The sequence below is a fragment of the Globicephala melas genome, chromosome 6 (genome assembly GCF_963455315.2).
Source record: "Globicephala melas chromosome 6, mGloMel1.2, whole genome shotgun sequence".
NCBI classification, from domain to species: domain Eukaryota; kingdom Metazoa; phylum Chordata; class Mammalia; order Artiodactyla; family Delphinidae; genus Globicephala; species Globicephala melas.
In genome coordinates, this window is record NC_083319.1 from 74,757,152 (window position 1) to 74,764,375 (window position 7,224).

Here is a 7,224-nt window from a genome sequence, read left to right on the forward strand (position 1 = left end):
TCTCTTGTTGCGGAGCACGGGCTCTAGGTACACAGGCTTCAGTAGTTGTGGCATGTGGGCTCAGTAGTTGTGGCTCGTGGGCTCTAGAGCACAAGCTCAGTAATTGTGGCACATGGGCTTAGTTGCTCCGCAGCATGTGGGATCTTCCCAGACCAGGGCTTGAACCTGTGTCCCCTGCACTGGCAGGTGGAGTCTTAACCACAGCACCACCAGGGACGCCCTAATCAGAAAGTCTTAAAAAGTATTTTGATAAAGGGCATTGAATCCTTTCTGGAACAGAATAGATTATAATAAGCAAATTAATTAAGCAGCTGAAATATTGATCGGTGATGTCATTAACCCCCAATATCCGTGTAGCCAAACAACACAGGCTTCCATAGACAACTGACAGTTCTGAGCAAATGGTCAATGAAATAGTGCAACCTTATTGAAAAAGACAAAAAGCGGCACAAGAATGGAGCACAAAGTTTAGAAAACCCTTCTCGGCCCTTAGAGGTCTTAGGTATTTGAAGGGTTGTTCACACCTTATATGTAAGGCAACATAGGAATGTGAAATCACAAAGAGAAGAGAAAGAATAAAACAAGAGGTAAAAAAGAGCCACATCAACAAAACAGCATGAGATAAAGCAGAGAAATTTCACATTTTAAAATTAAGTATAAATTTATAGGGAATCTAATGAGCCTTCATGTACTGCTAGAGACCTACGGACTAAGATTTTACCAGATTCTAACAAGGGAAACCAGTGGTTTATAAGAGTCATGCCTCTAGATAGGCCTAAGGAGACTATTTAGAAAATCTGTTTAGAGTTCATCCTTTGTGTCAGCCTAGCTTTGTTCAATTAATCCCTACTATAGAGTCCCAAGTTAAAGGCTGTTATTCAGCTGTGAAAGTAGAATCATTAAAATCAGAGAAGAAAAGGAAATAAAAGGAATCGAAATCGGAAAAGAAGAAGTAAAGCTGTCACTGTTTGCAGATGACGTGATACTATACGTAGAGAATCCTAAAGATGCTACCAAAAAACTACTAGAGCTAATCAATGAATTTGGTAAAGTAGCAGGATACAAAATTAATGCACAGAAATCTCTGGCATTCCTATATACTAATGATGAAAAATCTGAAAGTGAAATCAAGAAAACACTCCCATTTACCATTGCAACAAAAAGAATAAAATATCTAGGAATAAACCTACCTAAGGAGACAAAAGACCTGTATGCAGAAAATTATAAGACACTGATGAAAGAAATTAAAGATGATACAAATAGATGGAGAGATATACCATGTTCTTGGATTCGAAGAATCAACATTGTGAAAATGACTCTACTACCCAAAGCAATCTATAGATTCAATGCAATCCCTATCAAACTACCACTGGCATTTTTCACAGAACTAGAACAAAAAATTTCACAATTTGTATGGAAACACAAAAGACCCTGAATAGCCAAAGCAATCTTGAAAACGAAAAAAGGAGCTGAAGGAATCAGGCTCCCTGACTTCAGACTATACTACAAAGCTACAGTAATCAAGACAGTATGGTACTGGCACAAAAACAGAAAGATAGATCAATGGAACAGGATAGAAAGCCCAGAGATAAACCCACGCACATATGGACACCTTATCTTTGATAAAGGTGGCAGGAATGTACAGTGGAGAAAGGACAGCCTCTTCAATAAGTGGTGCTGGGAAAACTGGACAGATACATGTAAAAGTATGAGATTAGATCACTCCCTAACACCATACAAAAAATAAGCTCAAAATGGATTAAAGACCTAAATGTAAGGCCAGAAACTATCAAACTCTTAGAGGAAAACATAGGCAAAACACTCTATGACATAAATCACAGCAAGATCCTTTCTGACCCACCTCCTAGAGAAATGGAAATAAAAACAAAAATAAACAAATGGGACCTAATGAAACTTCAAAGCTTTTGCACAGCAAAGGAAACCATAAACAAGACCAAAAGACAACCCTCAGAATGGGAGAAAATATTTGCAAATGAAGCAACTGACAAAGGATTAATCTCCAAAATTTACAAGCAGCTCATGCAGCTCAATAACAAAAAAACAAACAACCCAATCCAAAAATGGGCAGAAGACCTAAATAGACATTTCTCCAAAGAAGATATACAGACTGCCAACAAACACATGAAAGAATGCTCAACATCATTAATCATTAGAGAAATGCAAATCAAAACTACAATGAGATGTCATCTCACACCAGTCAGAATGGCCATCATCAGAAAATCTAGAAACAATAAATGCTGGAGAGGGTGTGGAGAAAAGGGAACACTCTTGCACTGCTGGTGGGAATGTGAATTGGTTCAGCCACTATGGAGAACAGTATGGAGGTTCCTTAAAAAACTACAAATAGAACTACCATATGACCCAGCAATCCCACTACTGGGCATATACCCTGAGAAAACCATAATTCCAAAAGAGTCATGTACCAAAATGTTCATTGCAACTCTATTTACAATAGCCCGGAGATGGAAACAACCTAAGTGCCCATCATCGGATGAATGGATAAAGAAGATGTGGTACATATATACAATGGAATATTATTCAGCCATAAAAAGAAACGAAATTGAGCTATTTGTAATGAAGTGGATAGACCTAGAGTCTGTCATACAGAGTGAAGTAAGTCAGAAAGAAAAAGACAAATACCGTATGCTAACACATATATATGGAATTTAAGAAAAAAAATGTCATGAAGAACCTAGGGGTAAGACAGGAATAAAGACACAGACCTACTGGAGAAGGGACTTGAGGATATGGGGAGGGGGAAGGGTGAGCTGTGACAAAGCGAGAGAGAGGCATGGACATATATACACTACCAAACGTAAGGTATATAGGTACTGGGAAGCAGCCGCATGGCACAGGGAGATCAGCTCGGTGCTTTGTGACCGCCTGGAGGGGTGGGATAGGGAGGGTGGGAGGGAGGGAGACGCAAGAGGGAAGAGATATGGGAACATATGTATATGTATAACTGATTCACTTTGTTATAAAGCAGAAACTAACACACCATTGTAAAGCAATTATACCCCAATAAAGATGTTAAAAGAAAAAAAAATCCAACCCAATTAGTATGAGCCTGGTTTTGGTGCCTTGGCAGCAATAAAGGAGACGAGGTTTTTGGTTAACAGTTACACTAGTAAATTTCTTACGTCTGAACTAAAACCAGGGTTCCTCAACCTCACCTTTGAAATTTTGGACCAGATAATTTTTGTTGTGGTGGTCTCCCCTGTGCATTGTAGGATATTTAGCAGCACAGCATCTCTGGCCAATAATACGCACACGCACGCGCGCGCACACACACACACACACACACACACGCACACACACACTCAACCAAAAATGTCTTGGCGGGGGAGGGGAGTCAGAAGTGGGAGGGGGAGGAGGACAGGAGGCAAAATTGTTCCTGATTGAGAAACACTGAGACTAAATCTAAACTGAACATTGCCTGGCAAGTAACAGTGATAATTGCTGTTCCACGTGATGGTCACGGGGCATTTCAAGTTTAAATTCTCAGGCTTATTAAACTCTTCATATCAAATTTCCAAAGGGGTCTTTGATTTTTGCAAATGTCATTACATATTTGCACGCAGACAGTTAATTAAAATCAATTTTAAACTATCAATATTGAACTAAAATCCCCAAATTTCCCTGCCACAAAATGAAACTATGTGTGGGTGCAAGAAATAGAAGTGCACGACTTTCATTTGTTTGTTTGTTCTTTTTTTAAAAATATATGTGCGCATTCAGAAAAAACATTTCTGTTCACTTTTTAGGGCACATTACAATCTACCCTTGTCACTCTGACAAATGTTTCCTTCATTGTTGGAAATAATTCCGACTAACAAAGGAAGAGAGGGGGCTGCACTCCTCCAAGCACTTTGAATCTATGTAAAGTTGCATTTAATCGCTTAGTGATTCATACGCGTTCTCCACATTACTTTCCAGAGCAATTTCAATAGGGAAGAAAACAAAAAAAAAACCAAAGTTACTGTCCTAGTGGCAGAGTCATTTGCAGTGATCAACTACCATTCATACGGTTTTGATGAAAAATGCCTTGTAAAGAGGGATTCCTGCAAGAAGATAGAATATCTGTAGTTACCTTTTGACATTCAGGGGAAAAAATTGCGATTACAGTTTCCTGAATGGCCAAGTCTATGGAGAAAATATCCATTCACACTCCCTCTAGGGTTGTTCTGCCACTACCCCTTTCCCAGCAGTTTCTGAAGGACATCTGAGTCTAAATGATTTTCGAGTTTATTTCAGCATCGCTATCCTGAGACCTATGTGGACACACAGGTGAGGCTGTTTGTGTCTTGCATGACATGAGGAAGTAATTTGAATGTCCTCATCCACCTGACCTCTGATATAGCCACACATCATGCATTGACCAACCAATAAATCCTAAGTTCTTTATTCTACAACCTGAGGTTGATGGTGCACCAGAGTATTTGGAAATGGCATTTGTAATTGGTCTCCTTGGCATTTGACCGCCTTCTTTCCCAACTGCCTTTTGACTTGTCTTGCCCCACTTACTCTCCTCACCTTATAAGGCCCTCGGGAAGAACCTGGACCATATTCTAGTTCTGGATGCCAACCTTTCTACTGACCACTTTCTACTGACCACAAATCTTTACCTTCCCTTTATGAACAATAAAAACTGAGGAATCTGTTGTCAATAACAAAATATACAGAGGTATGTGGTCTAGACCGATTCAAAATTCTAAATCTTAAATCATCCAGTTTTTACTCTACTTTATGGAAGATGGTATTTTCCAACGTTCGCAGCAATATTTCTCAACCACGTGCTCTTTTAAAACACTGCCACTCCCTCCCCATCAAGAGGTGGAGTCTACGCTCTCGCCTCTTAAACCTGGGCAGGCCTTTGTGAGTGCCTCACCAAGAGAGTATAATGAAATAGACACTTTGTAACTTTCAAGGGTATGTAATAAAACTTCCATGCCTTTCTGCCTGCTCTCTTAGGATACTCACTCTTGGGAGCCCATCCACCAAGCTAGGAAGAAGCCCAAACAATCCATGGAAAGGGTCATGTGGAGAGAAACTAAGGACCCTGGTCCATAGCCCTGGCAGAGCTCCCAGCTGACTGCAAACACCATCTGGCCAGACAGCTGATTGAGCCATCTTGAAAGTAAATATTTCATTCCCCGAGTAAACCTATAACTGACACCATATAGAGGAGGGACAAACCTGATAAGAGGCAATTTAAGCTTTACCTGAACTGCAGATCTATGAGCAAAATAAATGATTTAGTGGCTTTAAGCAACTAAATTCAGGGGTAGTTTGTTATGCAGCAAAGGATAACTGATGTATACTTTATTATTTCAAGTGAAATTAGCAAGTATGTTTTAAACATAATGAATTCTAGGAATTTATCCAGACAAAACTCTTGGACGGGTGTCAAGGTAAATATTTTAAAAGTGTTTATTATAAGACTGTTTACATTAAAGAAAAAATGTTTAATCTAAATGTCCAGTAAACTGGACTATAAAAATAATATATGGCATATTTTTGCAATTGTGTGATACTGGGCCATTATTTGAAAAGGTGACATTTGACATATATTGATATAAAAATTTTTCAATAATGACCAAACCGCAGGAGTTTTTGTTTGTTTTATTTACTATAATTGACATATAACATTATATTATTTTCAGGTGTACAACATAATGATTCAACATTTGTATACAGTGTGAAATGATCACAATAAGTCTAATTACCATCTGTCACCATACAGTTACAGTTTTCTTTTTTTCTTGTGATAAGAACTTTTTAGATTAACTTTCTTATAAACATCAAATTTGCAGTACAATATTACTGACTGTAGTCACCATACTACATTACATTCCCATTACATTTATTTTATAACTGGAAGTTTCTATCTCTTGATCCCCTTCACCCATTTTGCCTACCCCCCAATAACCCTCCCCTCTGACAATAACCAGTCTGTTCTCTGTTAGCTCTGAGTTTTGTTTTGTTGTTCGTTTATTTTGTTTTTTAGATTCCATATGTAAGTGAAATCATATGATATTTGTCTTTCTCTTTCTGACTTATTTCACTTAGCATAATACCCTCAAGGTCTATCCATGTTGTCACAAATGGCAAGATTTCATTATTTTTATGGATGAGTAGGGTTTCATTGTATATATATACCACATCTTCTTTATCTACTCACCCATTGATAGATACTTAAGTTGTTTCCATATCTTGGCTATTGTAAATAATACTGCAATGAACAAAGGGGCACATACATCTTTTGAAGTTAGTGTTTTTGTTTTCTGCAGATAAATACCCCAAAAGTGGAACTGCTCGCTGATATTGGTAGTTCTATTTTTAATTCTTTGAGGAACCTCCATACTGTCTTCCATGATGGCTGCACCAATTTACATTCCCACCAACAGTGCACCAGGATTCTCATTTCTCCACATCCTTGCCAACAATTGTTATTTGTTGTCTTCATGATGACAGCCATTCTGACAGGTGTGAGGTAGTATCTCATTGTGGCTCTGATGGTTCAAAGACACATGAAAAGATGTTCAACATCACTAACCATCAGGGAAACTCCTAACTGCTGTGGCTAGGACTTCCCATATTATGTTGAATAAAAGTAGCGAGTGTGGGCTTCCTTGTCTCGTCCCTGATCTTAAAGGAAAAGATAAGTCCCATTTGATCATGGTATACAATCCTCTTAATGTATTGTTGAATTCAGTTTGCTAATATTTTGTTGACGATTTTTGAATCTATGTTCATCAGGGATATTGGCCTGTAATTTTTCTTTTTCTGTGGTGTACTAGTCTGGTTTTAATATCATGGTAATCCTGGCCTCGGAAAATGAGTTTACGAGAATTCCCTCCTCTTCAATTTTTTTTTTTTTTTTGAAGTTTGAGAAGGATACTTATTAGATCTTCTTTGAATGCTTGTTAGAATTCACTAGTGAAGTCATCTGGTCCTGGACTTTATTTGTTGGGAGTTTTTTGATTACTGATTCAATCTCCTTACCAGTAATCAGTCTATTCAAATTGTCTATTTCTTCATGATTCAGTCTTGGAAGATTCTATGTTTCTAGAAATTTATCCATTTCTTCTAGGTTCTCCAATTTGTTGGTGTATAATTGTTCACAGTAATGGCTTACGATCCTTTATATTTCTTTGGTATAATTTATTTGAGCCTTTTCTCTTTTTTTGTAATGAGTCTAGC